Here is an 18917-nt window from a genome sequence, read left to right on the forward strand (position 1 = left end):
CCCTTGCCCTGGGAACACTTTTGTCCTGTCTGTTTCTGGCATTCACACTCTAAAGTCCACAGGAAGGGAGTCATACCAGAAGGTTCCTTTTCTCCTTGGTTTCCTTTACTCCATCAAAATTCCTCTTCCTCGGTCCCTCTTGTAGCAGTGGACCCAGGCCTGTGCCTTATTAAGGCCCATTCATTATCTTTTCTCGTATCTCCAACACAGAACTCATTTTCTCCCTTATAACTCCACGGGGCTGCCTCTTCCTCGTCTATTACCCTAGCCACCAAGCCAGCTCTTTAAGCTACCTCCATTCCACTGATCCCTCTCCCAATTACCCAGGACACTGTTCACATTAGAGCCTCCTGTTCCCTCTTACAAGCCCACTGCTGAGGACACTGTGCCCACACAGCCACAGCAGGACCCATCTGACTATCTTGCTTTCCTCACAATCACAAAGGCTCCATTATGCTGGCTGCCTTGGTCACATCACGCTCCTTCATTTCCCTGCTTACTTCTTGGAAGGGAGTGGTCTTGTTCAAAGGCTCTTAAATAGGCCTGTGCTGGGATTTGGGGGCCTGTGTGACATGTTGGGCTAAGGGAGACCCAGCCAGGGCCTTTGGTCTTTTTGGCAGCTCTGTCTGTTCAGAACATCCTTGTCCAGGTCCTTCCGCCACTTGAACTGGCCACTTTCTCACAGGTGAGGGATCCACACCACAGGTTGCCCTGTCTTCCTCATATGGCCCTTCTTCCAATAAGAGTGATTTGAGACTCAAGGATAAGGGCCATTTTTCCTGAATTAAACAGCAAATGTCTTAGTGTGCTGACATTAAGGCACCTTTCACACAGAAAACACAGGCAGTTGGATGCTTCATCTGCTAAAGCATCCCTTGAGCCAGGGCCATTGTTTTGTTAAAATTGTCCTGAACTGTGGCAAGAGGGAAGGTGCAAGGAAAACTTACCTCCTTGAGAGAGCCACACTAGATCCCATCAATATTTCAGGTGCTCACAAAACCTTGCTTATCAGATTTTGCATGCAGCAAGTCAATCTTTATATCAGTTCATTTCCTTTAGGCTAATTTTCACAGGTGAAGAAAAGGAATTGATCAGCATGTTTTGTCTCTGACATCCCACCTGCTATCCCGTGGCCCCTGTTCTGTGCTTCAGCTCCTCCACACTGCTCCACACTGACTCATTTTTATAGAGCTGGCCAAATACATGGGCCATATTATTACCCAGAGAGACTTTATTCAGAGTGAAAGATTCCAAAGCATAGACAGCCATGACAGAAGTCTGAGAAGGCCTCAAGCACTCACCCCAACAATAGTGGAAAACAATAGTTCTCTGCATGTGCTGTAAGCCTGGGGCATTCATGAGTCGCTATGGCTAGCTGTGCCCAGTGAGATTCAAAGGCTGGAAGTGAGTCAGGTGAAGTTTGCAAGTGAAGTTGTGGTCCCTCCTTTCTTTCTCCTTCTTGTGAAGATACTCCCCAGACTTCCCACCTTGGGGACACTGAGAACTTTCCTTGGCCCTTGGACACCCACATCCACCATCATCACCACTTTAGTTGTGTGCTTCATCCACAGGAGCCAGTAAAGGTGTAACAGAGTGGAGACCTTACATGAGAATTAGTACTTGTGCAGACAGCTTCCAAGAAGAAAATTCATCAGCACTGTTTTTTCTTTTTGTTTTTCCTCCTTCTGTTACTCCCACCCCCTCCTTTCATGCCAATACAGGGCCCAGGTCATTTGTAGTGAACTATATCTGCAGTATTTTAGTGTTTTTTGGTTTGAGACAGGGTCTGGCTAAGTTTCTAAGATACATGACTGAAATTTGTCATGCAATCATTCTGCCTCAACTTACCAGACTGCTGCAATTACAGGTGTAGTACATGTTTTTCTTCTCAATAGTTCAAAGAATTGTTTGTGAATTATTTCACTGAGTGTTTACAATTTTGTATCATGCTTAGGAGTATCAGTTTCACTTGTCTACATAGCAAATAAGAAATCCTGAATTGAAGAAAAATGGGTCAAGAAAAGTAGATGGCACTAAGTTCCCAAATTATTTTAATATACATCTCAAATGAGAAAAATACATATGACCAATTAAAGAACCAATAGCAGACAGTTTCAAAAAAATAAAAAAATTGGTACATAATCCCTACAAAGCTGAAAAAGAGCATGCATAGAAAGGAGCATGTTGTACTATAGAAAACTGTTATTTTACAAGAACAAGTAGAAATTTAAACACAATGAACTACCATTAAGCCCTCTATTTACTTGACAGCACATGGCTAGGTAGATTTTTTTTTTAATTTTAGCCATTCAGATGGGTGTTTACATGCTTAGAGGTCTCCCACTATTCCTTTTTTATTCCCCAAATAATAACGACATTTAGAAACATTATACATTTAGTAGTATTTTTGCCCTCTGCTTTTGTGAAACGCCTTTTCCACACCATTTTAAAAAGTAGGTTTTCCTTCATTTGCTTGTTGCCTTGGTGGAAAAATTGAAGAGTACATAGCCTTCTGAAGCACACATTGAAAAATTATAAATAATTGGTGTATAATCATAATGCAAATCTCAAACTACAAAATAGAAATGAAAACATAGAGTTCTTTCTCTTACCAGTATGTAACTGTGTAGAATTTAATATAAAAATTTAATCTCCCCAACATGTTTGGTATGATATAGCCCAAATTGTCTATAATCAAACTGGGTGTTACAATAAATGTTAAACAGCTCTTCAATGATGATAAATTGTACTTTTAATAAATATAATGATGCTATTATAATGAAATAGAACATTGCAAAGCACACAAACCCCAGAATTGAAGAAAGAAAATTCTGTGCAACAGAAGGGAATCAAGAAAAGCAAAATCAGGCTAGGGTTTAGCTCAGTGGTTCGGTGCCCTGCCTTGCAAGCACAAGGATCTGAGTTCAATCTCCGGTACCAAAAAACAAACAAACAAAGCAAGAAAAGCAAAATCAAACAATTATTTGCTCATCTCAGAGAGCTAATACCTGTGAGCAATACACGTGGGAATGGCTTTTCTTCTATGAATAACTATGATAATGAGCTAGGGAGTTCAGATGAAACTGTCAAATTACAAAATGACAGCAAAACTGGCAGAATAGTTTTGTAATGATGAAATTGAATCAATTCTTAAAATTATTTGTCTCAAATCCTTCAACCCCTGTTGGCTTCATTGGAGAATTGTAACAAACATTGGTAAAAAATTAAAACCCAAATACAGAAACTTAGGGCACAGAAATATTTGGAACAATCTCTACTATTGCTTGGATAATACTTGAGCAGAAGCTGGTAAGCAGAGGGCATCCTTCTTATCACTCTCCCTGCTCACACACCAGGGGTGGTTTTACCTCCATTTCTTTGTGAAATACTTCTTCACTATCAGCCTATTCCATAGCATGGATTTGAACATATTCTCCTGTTCCTGGAAGCAGCCCAAGAAGAGGAAAATAAGGGGCACCTTAAAGAAATGAAGAGTCAGACTCTCCTCATGTCTGTCCTTCTCCCTTGTTCACTCCAGTGTGGCATGGGAGCACTTTTACCATAGCCAAAAAGACTATTAAATTCTGGCCATTCCAGGGTGATACAGATTGATTAAAATACAAACAAAATACAAACTTCAATTTATTTCACATTCCCTAGTCACATTCCCTAGCAAAAAAATGCCTTGATAACCTCAATAATTTAAAAATCTCTCAGTGAGTTTGGCTTGGGTATTCTCATAAATGATGAAAAATAAAATAGTTCAATAGTTAAAAAATGCATCACCAGGTGTCTGTAGATCTAAGGTAATTATTCTGTGCTAATTTTATGCCTTTTCAGTTTAAGGAATAAAAATAATCAACATGAAATGTTTTTCACATTATTTGGTAAATGGAGTTAATAAGGTGGCAACTGAGCAGTTTGCTATTTGTCGGAATGACCAGTGACAAAAAATAGTGCTTTCTTCAAGTACCCACTGTTATTGATCCCACAGGGACAGGGAATGCAAGTGTTATAATGATGAACAGTCGCTCTCAGTGAAAATGAAGCTTATAGGGAAATTCAAGGAAGGAGCTGTTCATACAGTACAAGGTTCCTTCCCTTTAGTCTGATCAGTGAACACCAGAGGCTGGGATATGCATTAGTTTATACCAGGAAGCTGTTTGTCTTCGTGGGTCCTAGACACTGTTCTAGCATTGTGGTTACTACAGCTCTCCACGGATGAAAATAAAAACAAACAAGGATTAGGAAAGTAGCTGCATTTTTATGATAATAGTATACACAAATACATACATGAAAAATGCACATGATCAATAAGTTTGGGAAAATGGATTTTGGAATCATGTCATAATCAGAAGAATGTAATTTTTAAAGAGTTATTAGTATATTTGTTTTATAAATTAGGAAACATGATACATCAGTGGCTCCTGACAATTAACAATATAAAACCAGTTATTTCTCTAAGGATTTGAATAAATGATATTCGTCACAAATCCAGTTTGTAATTTTAATTAACCAACTTTATGCTTGGCAGTGTATTAAATATGGTCTCCTTTCTGTTTAGGATTCAACTGGAATTTATTTTTCAGTAAAAGTTTAGTCCTATTGTTCCTTAGGAGAATACGGTTTTGCTTTATTTTTGATTTGGGGTGATTGTATGAATTTATAGAAGTGTGATTTATGGTGGAAAAATATGAGAACTCAAGCAATGTAATGCATCAATTGTATGTTCCACATTGTTCTATATTTTATTTGTTATTTGGTATAAAGTTGATGAGTTTATAAGTTTTTAAAGGTCATTTTAAACTGTGCTGAGTATGTGCAGAGTGACAGACTCAGAGAATCATAGTATGCCTAATTTACCATTAAGTATTCATTTTATTTACAGAGTCCTTGATCAGATGATATCAAAGTAATTGAAATGGCAGAGGAGAAAGTGAATTTAAGACTGAAATCCACAACTGCTACAATTAGAGGTCCAGGGATTTGGCTCAGTGGTTCTGCTGCCTGCCTTGCATGTGCAAGGGCCTGAGTTCCAACCCTGGTACAAAAAAAAAAAAAAAAAAAAAAAAAAAAAAAAAAAAAAAAAAAAAACAACAACAAAAAGTGCTACTATTAGAAAGCTACCATAACATGGCAGGTACTACATAAATATTCTTTGGGTTAACCAATTACACAGTCAAAGTAAAACACCGAAACTGTATAATTAATTATGCTAATTCCAGTTGATAAAAAATTATGTTTTATGTGGTATAATAACTTAAAAATCTATAGCTACCAAATAACCATTGACAGATATGTATAACTCACTTAACAATTAAAATTTTATAACCAGTAGATACTTGATGTCCTATTTTCACATTAAATAAAAATATGCTTATTTGAAAAGTTACTAATCTTTTTATATTTCTCTCCATAATTGGCTATCAAAGGATTTTAATACATAAATCTCAATTGCTTGACATTCAAGTCCATATAAGACACACATCAGAACTTCCCTTTTTTTTTTTTTTTGAGACGGGGTCTCGCTATGAAGTTGAGACTGACCTGGAACTCACTATGTAGCCCTGGCTGGTCTCGAACTCATAGGGATCCTCCTGTCTCAGCCTCCTGAGTGCTGGGATTACAGGCAGGTGCCACCACACCTGGCACTTCAGAATTTCAATATTGAAAGTTTCATAAGGATTTTGAAGAAGGAAATGTATCACTTAACAACTTCCAGAAGGTATGAGGTAGAAAAGGCGGAAGACTACTTGATTAAGCACTCGTCCCATACTAAATGGGGAGTCGGCAATGGGTCAACTTCTAGTAACTCAGGTAGTCTCAACCCTAATAGAAGTTCACTTAGCCGGCTCAGCTCCCAGTCACATGTGGTATCAGTGGTATTCAAATTGCTAGGTCCAAGCGCTGGCCGGTTGCCATTCTCTACTGCCACCAGCAGGGGCACTGTTGGACCTCCAGGCCAGGCCTCTTCTGGACCCCGGAAAATTCTCAATTCCCTTCCGGTCCTATTTCCGTTCCTAAGACAGAACTTCCGGGAGCAACAGAAATAAGGGTGATCCAGCTACCAACTCTCTCTGGTTTGCTCATCTATGTGATTCTCAGTTCGGAAACAAATGCCGTTGGGTGTTGAATTCTGTTGCCAGTTTAATTTTTTTATTTTCCTTTCTGCACGGAAAGCATCCTTCTCCGTTAGTAATGGTTTCCTGGATTGCGTTGGGAAGGCGGCCTTCATGAGAAAACCGTTCCCAGACAGGTATCGTGTCTTCACTTTTCAGAGGGTTTTGATTTTTTTATGTGGCACTAGTATTGTTTATCTTTCCTATAGATCCCAAATATATATCGAGCTAATGAAATATTTTAAATTCTCAGTAACTGGCGAGGCCTGGTGGCACACTCCTCCCAGCTACTGAGGAGGCTGAGGCAGGAAGGTCACAAGTACTATGCCAGGCTGGGCCATTAATTTAGTGAGACCCACTCTTTAGAGAGGAGGCTGGGACTCGGGAGGTAGCTTAGTAGTTGAGCGTGCGGAGGCCCAAGGTTAAACCCCCATTTGGAAAAACATTCAGTATCTGTCAGCACATCATTTTTGCATTTTTATAAATAAAGAGATCTTTTATTTGATTGACAATAGCGACAAAGCCAAGCAAGGGCAAAAAGCCAGAAGTGCACATGAAAATAAGAAAGCCAAAAATACATTTAAAAATGTAGGTAGAGGGGCCGGGGATTTAGCTTAGTGGTTCTGCCGTCTGCCTTGCAGATGCAAATACCAGAGTTCAATCCTCAGTACCAAAAAAAAATCTAGATAGATAATGAGATAGATAGATGGATGTGCATTAAAGCAGTATGAACACATTCACAGGCAAAACATGAGTGTTGTTATAGTTCTTGATCTGACGCTAATGTTGAAAAGGATAAGAACTTGTTAAAATTATTGCTCAAAAAATGAAGTGACTGTTGTGTTACCTACACCAAATTATGCCTACAATCCTATATTTATAGAATATATAATAATAACGTCTTACTTTGGAAAACATGTTTTGTTGGTGAAATGATTTATAGAAACTGTATATCACAACCATTTCAGGAACAGGAAAATGAACGTGAGTGAAAATAATAGGAATGTTTACATATAGGTATTTAATAGAAGTATTTTTGATAGTCAATTATGAAATGATATGGTCTGACAAATTAACTTGATAAAAATGCATATATAATATATAATAATAAGTATTAACTGACATTTAGTATAAATATACTATATATTTAGTAGAAGTTAAACAAGATAAGACTTTCATGTGTTGACAACAGAGTTGGGAAGAAGTAGGAAATGATCTTTTTTGTCCCTTTATGAATATATCTGAAAGTTCATAACAAAATGACTCCCTTTATTTGTTCTCTCTTCTCAAATATTTTTCAAGTATTCTTGCTTGAAATCAAGTAAGTTGATTAAGCCTAATTTCCCTTTGCCTCTCAGTTGTTTAGGTATATATTCTTCTCTGGTTGCAAAAAACGTTAAGTTTACAGTTTGATAAATGGTGCAAGTTATATAATTTATATCTAAGATAATATGTGTCATTTTTTACTTCCAAGATCCAGCCTTTCAAAATGAAGTATGAGGAAAAAGTAGTCTTTGTACACATCCATATAATTTTCCTCTGCATGCTCTTGTTCCCTTTAGGTAGTTTTCCATCAAGGATGTTTTCTCTTCAGTCTGAAGAATTTCTTGTACGATTGTGTGTACTGTTTGAATGGGAACAGATATTCTCAAGTTTGTTTCATCTCGCTGTCAGTCTGGAAAGATAGTATTTGGGTTAATGTATAATATGAGGACTGTTTTTAATTTTTATTTCAGTATTGGAAAGTTGCGGATCCATTTTTACCATTTCTCCAAGTATGGTTTGAAACAGTAACTGTCAGATTCCGGAAGTATCAGGTAATGTACTTTAATTTTCCTAAGCATTTCATGGGTATATCCTTGTATACATCACCAATATTCTTTGTATTTCACATTCAATATATAGCTTTGGAACACAATAAAAGTATAATAGCTATTTAATCGATCCAATTTTAATGTATTTGTAGAAAGAAAATTTGTCAAAAGTAAAATGAAAAGTCTCATGAAAAAATTTTTTCCAGAAGCCAAAATAATTCAATTTTTATTTCTTAGTCAGATATGTGCAAATGTGTTCACTCATGAATAAAGTAAGTGATGCATTTTCCAAGCAAAATATTAATATAGTTTATTTTAATTGTTAATTTGATGCAGTTTTTGACATGTATGAGAAGTTGTATGAGAACAGATACAATTTTGCTCAAACAAAATGAAGTGACGCACGTTAAAGCAAAATATTTCAAATCTACAATAATTATATATATTCATTAGCATTCAGGTATGGCAAATACCTCCTAATTTGAACTGATTTATATAAATAATACATATTAGGCAATCTGTATACATTTTTGTGAAAATAAAAATGTATGTATGGACTTTGTACATGTGATGGTTTTGGTATTTCACATATTCACAAAATGATAGAATATTTAACCAATCATACATCAAACAATTCTGAAAGGACATGAAAACAAGAACAATATATTTCTGTTTTTCTGTAGCAAGGGCTATGGCCATTATCTTTTGTTTGGCAGGGATGCAATAGTATTCAAGGAAGTTGGGAAACTGTAGTAGAAAAAATGGAAGGCTTTGAGGATACCCTGGTAGTATGCTTTGGCTTGGTAAAGATAGAGACCAGCTAGAAGTGGAACCTTGTATAAGATTGACTAGGGGAGCATATTTGGTCCCCTCCACTTGGTCCCAAGTTTGAAACAGGGTCCACAGTGAAGAATGTTGGCAGTTATTGACCAGGTGCTCGGTGTCGGAGCCTGGTCACTGTAGAATTTGTGGTTTGGCTTCATTGGCTTCTTGCTGCATAAGCGGTTGTTATTTATGTTCTGCTCATTCTCGGTCTCTCTGTTGTGCCTTACAGTAGATACAAAAGTAACTGTACAGGGAAAATGAATATATTTAATGTGTTTGATAAATATAACATTTAAATAAATACTAAGCTTTTCTTTTTATCATGATACCACATTACTGAGAAAGAAAAAAATGGTACTGGGTTTTGGGAAATTAAACTCATATTTTTAAGCAAATTAAAACTTTTTCCTACCAGTTATAAATGGTAATTTTTCTTCTAGGACTATATTCAACAAAACTACTCACAAATATTCATAAAGTTTTGGTTAATGGTGAAAGGTCTGTTTTTTGTTTTTCATTTTACTTGAAGGGAAGGGGGTGAGATAGGGTCTCTCTGTGCAGTGTAGGCTGGCTTTGAACTCAGTGTGTAGCCCTCTCAGGCCTCAGACTCATGGCCATCCACCTCCTGCCTCAGCCTCCCCAGTGCTGGGATTTCAGGCATGAGCCACTATGCCCAGCTGAAAGATGTGTTTTTCATTAAATTGTGTTGTGTTCATACAGTCAGAATGCAGCTCATACATACTTGCAGAGCCTATGTTCGATTAGTATTACTTATAAAGAAAAACATTTTGTTTCACATGTATGTATATAAACACATCACATATGTCAATGAGCCCAGCACCTCACTTGTGCTAGACAAGTGCTCTACCACTAAGCCACAGCCCTGGCCCTTCTGTTTGTGAAGTAAGCAATCACCTTGGACATTTGTCTTCCTGTGCCTAACTTTTTAAGCTGTAGAATTTTTTTAAAGCCAAATAATCTTCTGAAGAGTGGATCATATTCATCTTTCTTTGTTTAATATATTTCTGTTAAATGTTTTCATTGATTTCCCAGTTCCCAGCATGTACTAGGTATAGACTATGAGGTGGGAGTACAGTACAGCAAACAAGTAAATGTGGCATATGTCAGAGTGTTGAAGTTTGGTAGTAATTTTTAAAGCTCCATTAATAGCTGGGCTTGGTAGCACACACTTATAATCCCAGCACAGGAAGGCTGAGGCAGGAGGATCATAAATTTAAGTGCCTCCTGGGCACTTTAGCGATACTTTGTTTCAAAATTACAATAAACAGACCTGGGAATGTAGCTCATTATGACAGTCCTGTGCTCAATCCACAGTACAAAATAAACAAGATACATTACTAATTAAAATATTACTATACCTCTTTGTGGTAGGATTACTGGTTGATCTAGCGACTGGCATATGGATCCTTTACTTTTCTTCATCTCCTTAAAATAAAGAAATTATCAATTCATGTACATGCAACTTCACAAGAAGAAAATTTCATTTCTCCTTTTTTGTAGTTTTTGCCCTATGTATTATTTAGGCATTATATTGAGAAATTTGTATTGATAATTTATTTGTACCTTTACTATTTAAATGAAACAATTGTATATAGTTAAATGTGGGTGATTTTTGCAATGAGGTATTATATACAAAATACTACTTAGCAATATTTAATTAGAAATATCATTTCTTAGGCAGTGTGTGTGTGTGTGTGTGTGGTATAAGGGTTAAACTCAGGCCTTCATACTGATATATTTCCCTTGCTTTTTATATTTTTTGAATCAGGGTCTCCTTCAGTTATCTAGGTTTGGCTAGCGCTTGCCATCTCCCTGCTTCAGCCTTCCAGAGTGCTGGAATTACAGGCATTCACCACCACAGCTGGCTGTCAGTTTTCTTTTAATATTCTACTTTTCACTTGAATTTTTCCTTCACATATTGTTTACATAGAACTATATAGCTTGATTTCCACATTTAATTTTTCTGCTCATTTCTCTTTGTTGTTGATTTCCAATTTCAGTTTGTTGTGCCAAAGAACATACTTCATTTTATTTAATTGTTTTTATTTTATTGAGATTTCTTCTGTGGCCTGTTATGTGGTTTTTGTTGGAAATATTCCAGGTATACCCACAAAGAATGTATTTTCTACAGTTATTTGGTGAAATATTCTGTAGAGTTCTGCTAGGTGTACTTGATTTTATAATGTTCATATTATATATCAGCATTTTAAAATTTTTCTGCCTAGATGTTTTATACCTTTGGAATGTGAGCTAGCTATGTGAGATGATTGGTGTATAATGATTTCACAGTGTATGCAATTATCAAGCATTGTACACTTTAAATATGTGCAGATTTACTTGTCGGTTATACTTCAGTAGCGCTGGATAGAAATGTTTATAAGGTGATTTATTGACGTTTCCAAATATTATGGTTGAGTTGTCTTTGTTCCCTCCTCCATTTGGTTATTTTTGCTTGAAATATGTTGGAGCTCTGTGGTTAGTATATATCCATTTATAATTTTATGTCTTTGTGATCAGTTGACTGTATTTATTCTCATAAACACTGTTTTTTTGTACCAGGGATCAAACTCAGTACCTTGTACTTGCAAGGCAGGCACGTCACCCCTGAGCTAAATCCCTGGTCTTGTTATCAACGTTAAATAACATTTTTAGAAAAATGATCAATTTCTCTGATGTTAAAATCATTCCTATTTTCTTATGTTTGATTTCTTATATACTTTTTCCATTCTTTCAGTATACTTGCATGTTGAATATAATGTGTCTCGTGAAGTGCTGATATTTGTATCTTATTTTTTTATTTAGTCTAAAATTATTTTTCTTTCCTTGAATTGCTTAATCCATTCACATTTAATATTCTTTTTTTTTCTTTTTATTGAGTTTATTGGTACAATCTAGGTATACAATACAGTTACATTCATCATTGGGATTCTATACCTTTACATAGTAGGTCTTGATTCTCATTTTTTCCCCTTGTCCCTGCCCTCCCTTCACCCCCTCCTCCCCTCCCCATTTACAAGCACTTTATTTCCATTTTTTCAGTTTCTCATATTTTTTTTTACATTTAATATTCTTGATGTTGGATTTATGTCCACCAGTTTGCTTTCGATAGGACTCGTGATTATTTTTGTCTTACGTTTCTCATTAAATACGTTTTCATTGAATAATTTTGTTACATTTTAGTGTCTTTGATCATTTTTCCATGCTTTTGTGTTATTAGACAGATTTATGTCTCTGATTTACAGATTTAATGTATCACAAAATGCTTCAGATTGACACTAAATTAATCTATACATCTGTTCGGTTGATCCATGTGTATCTAGTAAGATACAGAAAAGTCCTATGGTACCTCCTGCATGTTGGTATTTTTATATATATTATGTTTATATATGTTACAGGCAAAAATACATTGCTACACATGTTTTTGTGTAAATCCTATGTCAATTAAAGAATGTAGGAAAGTGAAATGCATTTATAGATTTCATATTATTTCATATAAAAATTCTTACCCATTATTTATCATTGCCTTTCTTGCTGTGAATTTGTGTTCCTTGTGTTTTTTGTTTTTTTTCTTTCTTTCTTTCTTTCTTTGCAGCACTGGGAATTGAACGCAGGGCTGCATGCTTTCTAGGAATGCACTCTACCACAGTGCTGTGTGCTTTCATCCCTATCTCTTTTCATTTTCTATTTTTATTTATTTATTTTTTTGTTTTTGGTACCAGAGATCGAACTTGGGTCCTTTCGCTTGTCATTTTCTATTTTTCTTTTGACACATGGTAATGCTAGGTCCCTAAGATTCCTTGAGTGTCCTGGAACTTGTGATCTTCCTGCCTCAACTTCTTGCGTAGCTAGAATTACAGGTGTGTGCTCTCATGCTCAGCTTGATTTAAATTTTTTATTCCTCTTGCGTTTTATTCACTACACCCTTCTTCACGTTTTTATTGCCAAACGTTTGTTATTTTATATGACTTTAACACAGTTTTAGAGTCGTGCAGATGTCTTGTTGAGCAATGTCGTGTTTTTACCTCATGTGGGGAGGTTCCAGCTATTATCCCTCTGGATATATGTTTCTGTCCTGCTCTGTTTTCTTCTGCATATGTTGGTGTTCTTTTAATTTTTTTTTTTTTTTACACTTTTTGAGAGAGGTCCTCACTATGGAGTTCAGGCTGGCCTTAAACTCACAGGAATTCATCTTCTTGCCTCTGCCTCCCTAATGGTGGGATCACAGATGTGCACCACCATGCCTGGCTGGTGTTCTTGATGATGTCCCACATTCTTCTGAGGCTCTGTTCATGTTTCCTTACTCTTTTTATTCTTTTTTCTTTCTTTTCTTAATCTTACATAACCCATTTTGGCTATCTTCAAATTTGCACACATACGCTGCTTACCACTATAAAAGGAATCTCATTTTATGTTTACTTTTGAGCCAATCACAGATTCTTAGATCACAGGATTCTCCATATTACCATAGCCTTTCTTTATAATTAAAGTCTAGATTTGTGCTTATATGGTATTTTCTATTCAGTGGTATCATCTATTCTTTTTATTTTTTAAGTTTTTTTTTTACTGAAATTTTAATTAACACCTAAAAAGTTAGAAATCATACATATTAATGGAGAAAGAACCATGTGATAATTTCAAGTATGTGTGCATTGTGTAAGGTTTCCCTCAGGTTAAGTGAATCTGTCTCAGTTATTAGTTATTCATGGCAAAACATTCAAAGTATTATTTTCTAGCATTTGAAATGTAAGCATAGTTTCCTTCAGTTTCGTGGATATATAGTTACAATGCTGTTACGAAGTCTTTGCCTACTAGTACAAGTGTGTGGTTTCCCTCACAGGCAGTCAGTCTCTCCTTGCCTTTTCCCCTATATCTACGTCACATTTTCATGTTTCTTTGCACATCTCAGGGTTGTGTGTTGTGACAAACTGTGCATAGTAGAGAGTATAATTCAGCAGATCAGCCTTGGTTTTTTTTTTTAGCAACTTGACTAGTTCTGTGATGTGTTTCCATTGCAATGTGCAGATTTTGATACCTTACTCAGGCATTCTCTGTGGTCCTATCATTGAACCTGCCTTCGTAGGAATCCTGCTTTGGCCAACAGGAGACATTTATTGGTCAAAGGTTGTACTCAAGTTACTGCATCTGGAAGATGTTCACGCTTTACCTTTGAATCGATTTGTGTCTTGTAGACTGCTTTCATGCTTCTTGTCTCAAAGTGCAGCTTCCACATTGAAATGAATAGACTAAGTGTGAATGTATTTTGAAGCTTGACTGCATAGGAGTCACCCAGTGTTAGAACAGCTCTGTTGTTAGCCAGTAATTGGCCAGAGATTATGCATAAGCACCTTGAGACTAAATGCTCTCTGCCTTGCTGATAAATTTGTTATTTGGGAAGGCTTTCAAGTCTCCCTCCACATCCTACTCTATAGCTCTTATGTGGATACAACCTAGATATCACAGACAGCCTTCCTGACCCCAGAAATAAGTATGATCCCAAAAGGACCCTTCTTGGCCATTTTGTCCTGTGGCTGTCTCTGTTAAATTTCTGGCTGCTTTGCCATCTGTCTTGTTGATGCTGCTACTATGGAGCAACCTTTCCCAATAGCTCACCACCAATATCTCCCTCATTTTTGAAGCCTGTAGACAGGGAATCTTCAGGTTCTGTGTCAGAGTCAGCAGGCTCAGGCGGAGCTGTGAAATACCAGTAGTGACAGCCTGCATGTTCCCCTAGGTAAAATCTCACCAATACGAACTACTTCCTCCCTAGGGTGCACCCTCTGCCCAACAAATCAGACTGGGGAAGGGCACCAGCAGGGCCCAGTCACAGCAGTCCTGTGTTCCTGAGGTGGAGCCCTTGCCCTATCAGTGGGAACTGGCTGAGCAAAATGTGACCCAGTCATCTTGACTGTGCTTCCCTGGAGCTTCTTTAGCAGGCAGCACACAGGGGGTTAGTGAATGCTAGCCCACCTGTCCTGGTGTAGTGAAATTGGAGCCCTGCTCTGCGTGCTTGGAGAAGAGAGACTTATTATCTTTTTGCCAACCTTTTCTGCCGTGGAGATTCTGTAACACCTCTCTGGGGCCAGAGTGCATGAGAGCAGATCACAGCTCAAATGCCAAAGACTTGCTATTTATACCAAGTTTTGGCAGGCTTCACTGAATGTTTTCTCATTTGCTATATGTCCTTAGATTTATTTCCAGATGTTTGTGTTTCTAACTTCATATCCCCCACTTCAATGATGGTTTTCTAGGAGATTGTATTCACCCAGCTCCACACACATGCATTACTGATGTACCTTTTCAGGTTTATTTGGAATAAGACACTCAGATTTTCAAGTTATGTTCTGGTAAAACAGTGGTGGCTATGAGTACATTTACAGGAAGTATGATGATGTCACTAGCTCTTTTGCAAAGTAATTTTTTTTTCCTCTAACTGGAGTAATGGTTAAGTATAAATAATTAACAGACTTAATGCTATTCCTTTTTATTAGTACATTTTTGGAGTATATAGATTACACTAATCATCCAGAGTTGCTACATGTACCTAACATATCTTAGTTCTTTTTATATTTCGTCACTTTCTTCTCCCACCTCTCATTTTCTTCCATCTCTTGGTCCCATTACCTTTTGCAAAAGATCAATGTCTCTGCTTCTTATTGTCTTTTATTTTGCCCTTTAATTTATTTATATTTTGGGATTCTCAGACATGAGAAATCAAACAAAATTTAAATGTATCTGATTTATTTCACTTAATATTATGGTCTCAAGATACATAAAATGTCCTACAAATGAGTCAACATTATCCTTTTTTATGGCAGAGAAGTATTCCATTGTGTAAAAATACGACATTTTCGTAATCCATCTCTGTCAGTAGACATATAGGCCTCTTCCAAGTTTAGCTATTTTTTGTTCTGTGTCTCTATTTGGAAATCAGTATGGTGTGCATGTATCCCTGCAGTGTGATGCCTTGAGCCCCTTTGGAAAGATAGAAGAGGAGGAGCTGGGTTACATGCAATTTCTAATTTTAGTTGTTTGAGATATCTTCACATTGTTTTCCAAAATGGGTGTACAAGTCTTGATGATAGCCATTCTTTCCAGGGTAAGATGGAAAGTAGTTGTTCTAGTTGGCATTTCTTTAAGGCCATACATGTTGACCGTTCTTTCCTACTTTATTATCCCTTTGTACTTCTGAAAAGTATTTGTTCACTTGATTGGGCTGCTTTTTCATGTGGTCTTTTATTTTGGGAGGCCTAAGGTTTTTTGAGGTCCTTATATATTCTAGATATTAGTCTTCTATCTGAGGAAGAGCTGTGGCAACATTTTCCAGGGATGTAAATTGTCTCTACATTCTGTTGATTATTTCTTTGCTTTGTGGCAGCTTAATTTTCTCTGACCCAATTTGTTGATTATTAATGTTATTTTTTTTTTAGCAATTTGGGTTATGTTCAGAAAGTTCCCTATTTTATCTTACAGCTGTTTCTATTTTGATATCTAGAACTTTATTCCAATTTGATTTTATTATAGTACATAGTGAGAGATAATTGGTCTACTCTCAGTCTTCTGCATGTGAATAGCCAGTTTTCCCAGCACCATTTTTAAGCAGAGGGTATCTTTTTGGTGCCTTTGAAAATGATAAAAAAGCTGCAAGGCCTGGGGTTGTTTCTGCATCTTCAGTTCTGTTCCACTGATTCTCATGTCTTCTTCTGTGTCAGTACCATGCAGGTTTATCACTGTTATTTTGTAATATACACTGAAAACCGGGATGGTGATGCCTCCTGCTTGCTCTTGTTTTTTTGGGATTGCTTTTGCTATTCTGGGACTTTTCTGGTTTGGCATAAATTTTCAGATTGTTTTCTCTAGTTCTGTGAGGAATGGTTTTGGGGATTTTGTTTTGGTTTGCTTTGGTTTGGTTTTTTTTTTTTTTTTTTTTTTTTTTTTTTTTTTTTGTACCTGGGATCAAACTCGGTACCTAGTGCTTGCAAGACAGGTGGTTGAACCACTGAGCTAAATCTCCGGCTGGCGTTGGTATTTTGATTGAGATTGCATTAAATCTCTATACCAGTTTTGGAAGTATGGCCATTTTGGCAAGGTTGGTTCTGCCTATCCAGGAACAAAAGATGTCTTTGCATTATCTGATGTCCTCTTAGATCTCTGTTTGTCAGATTACTGTAGTTTTTGTTGCAGAGGTCTTTCACTTACTTGGTTAGGTTAATACCGATTTCATTTTTCTTGACACTGTTGTGAAAGTTATTGCTCTCCTAATTTCTTACTGGGTGAGTTCATTATTCTTGTGGAAAAACACTATTGATTTCCTTGTGTTGACTTTGTATTCTACTTGACTACTTAATTTGGTTATTAATTCCTGAGATCTTTCGGTGGAATTTTTTGGGTCTTCTATGTAGAGGACCATTTCACTGCAGGTACTGGTGATTTGACTCCTTCCTTTCCTGCACATATCACATTTGTTTCTTTCACTTGCCTGAGTGCTGTGGGTATTATTTTGAGTAATATAATTAAAAAGAGTGGTGATAGTAGACATATTTCTTTTGTCTCTGATTTTAGAGGTAAAGCTTTCCAATTTTCACTGTTTAATAGAAAGTTGGCAGTATGTTTATAATAAGCTTTTATCGCATTGAGATAAAGCCCTTCTGAACCTATTTTCTTTCTTTTTTTTTAATCTTACTGAGTTTATTGGTTGTTTTTAAGTATGCTGTGCAGTTAACATTCATCATTGGGTTCTTCTACCCTTACATGGTCCTCATTTATTCCCCATACCCCTCCACTCCCATCACCCCTGCCCCTCCCCTATTTACAAAGACTTTGTTTCCATTTTCTCCTCTTCTCATATTTTTTCTTTTCCTTATTTCCTTTTGCCTACCCTTCCCACTTCCCCTACACCTTTAGCCCCTTTCTTCCTATTTCACATTTTCAGTTATACAATTTGTATAGAGTTATAAAATTTACACTTTTAGTTTTTCACACCAGAGAAACTATTTGGTATTTACAAATGTGTGTATTATTTATTTCACTTGAGTATGTCCTCAATATGCATTCTTGACCTATGAATGACTAGTTTCTAATTCTGTATGGCCAAGTAGTGCTCCATTTTATAGAAAAAACACATCTTCTTTATCCAGTCTCCAACTGATGGGAAATTGGGCTGTTGCCAAGATATACCTATTACAAATTGTGCCACTATAAACATGGGTGTGCATATATCACTGTGGTATGATTCTTTAAATTCTGTTGGAAAGCTACCCAGCATAGGGATAGCTGGGTCAAATGGAACCTCTAATCATAATTCTTTGAGGTATCTCCATATTGATTTCCACAGTGATTGCACCAGTATGCGTTCCCACCAACCATGGGGAAGGGTTCCTTTCTCCTCACAGCCTGGCCAGCATTTGCTATTGGTTGATTTCTTGATAGAACCCATTCTTTCTGGAGTGAGGTAGAATCTCAGTGTTGTTTTCATCTGCATCTCTCAAAGGACCAGTGATATGAATATTTTTTCATATATTTATTTTCCACTTTTACCTCTTTGAGAAATGTCTGTTCATTTCAGATGCCCATTTTTTAATCAAGTCTTTATATTTGGGAGGCCTGATTTTTTTTGAATTCTTTATATTCTAGATAATAGTCCTTTGTCTGAGGAGCAGCTGGTAAAACTTTTTCCCACATTGTAGATTGCCTCTTAGCTCTGTTGGTGTTTTCTTTTCTTTTCTTTGTTTTTGTTTTTGTTTTTGAGACAGGGTCTCACTATGTAGTTGAGACTGAACTGGAACTCACTATGTAGCCCAGGTTGGTCTCGAACTCCCAGCAATCCTCCTGCCTCAGCCTTCCAAGTGCTGGGATTACAGGTGTGCACCACCAAGTCTAGAAGTTGGTGGTTTCTTTTGCAGTGCAGAAGCTTTTTAATATGATGAGATCCCAGTTGTTGACTCTTTGTGGTAGTTCCCATGCTACTGAGGATTTGTTCATAAAGTCTTTTCTAATGGCAATGTCTTCAAGAATTCTCCCTAACTTATCTTCTTGCAAGTTTAGAGTTTCTGTTTTCATATTTAGATCTTTAATCCACTTGGATTTTAGGTTAGTGCATGATGAAAGATAAAGGTCTAGTTTTAATCTTTGGCAGGTTGAA

At 36.6% G+C, this 18917-nt stretch overlaps 1 long non-coding RNA gene across 3 annotated transcripts in view; it reads left to right on the forward strand.

Moving 5' to 3' along the window:
• Window positions 1-6027: 6027 nt before the first annotated feature.
• The window catches only part of LOC104863542, a 32023-nt gene continuing 19133 nt past the window's right edge, over window positions 6028-18917 (forward strand). For 2 of the 3 annotated variants that reach the window (XR_780609.2, XR_780611.2), the window contains exons 1-2: window positions 6034-6256; window positions 7856-7936. This is a non-coding gene — a long non-coding RNA (uncharacterized LOC104863542). Of the gene's footprint in view, window positions 6257-7855; window positions 7937-18917 lie in introns of all 3 variants that reach the window. The other variant, XR_780610.1, reaches the window with a different exon arrangement.

This window comes from Fukomys damarensis, unplaced genomic scaffold, assembly GCF_012274545.1.
Source record: "Fukomys damarensis isolate Sample0158 unplaced genomic scaffold, DMR_v1.0_HiC HiC_scaffold_73755, whole genome shotgun sequence".
Taxonomy (NCBI): domain Eukaryota; kingdom Metazoa; phylum Chordata; class Mammalia; order Rodentia; family Bathyergidae; genus Fukomys; species Fukomys damarensis.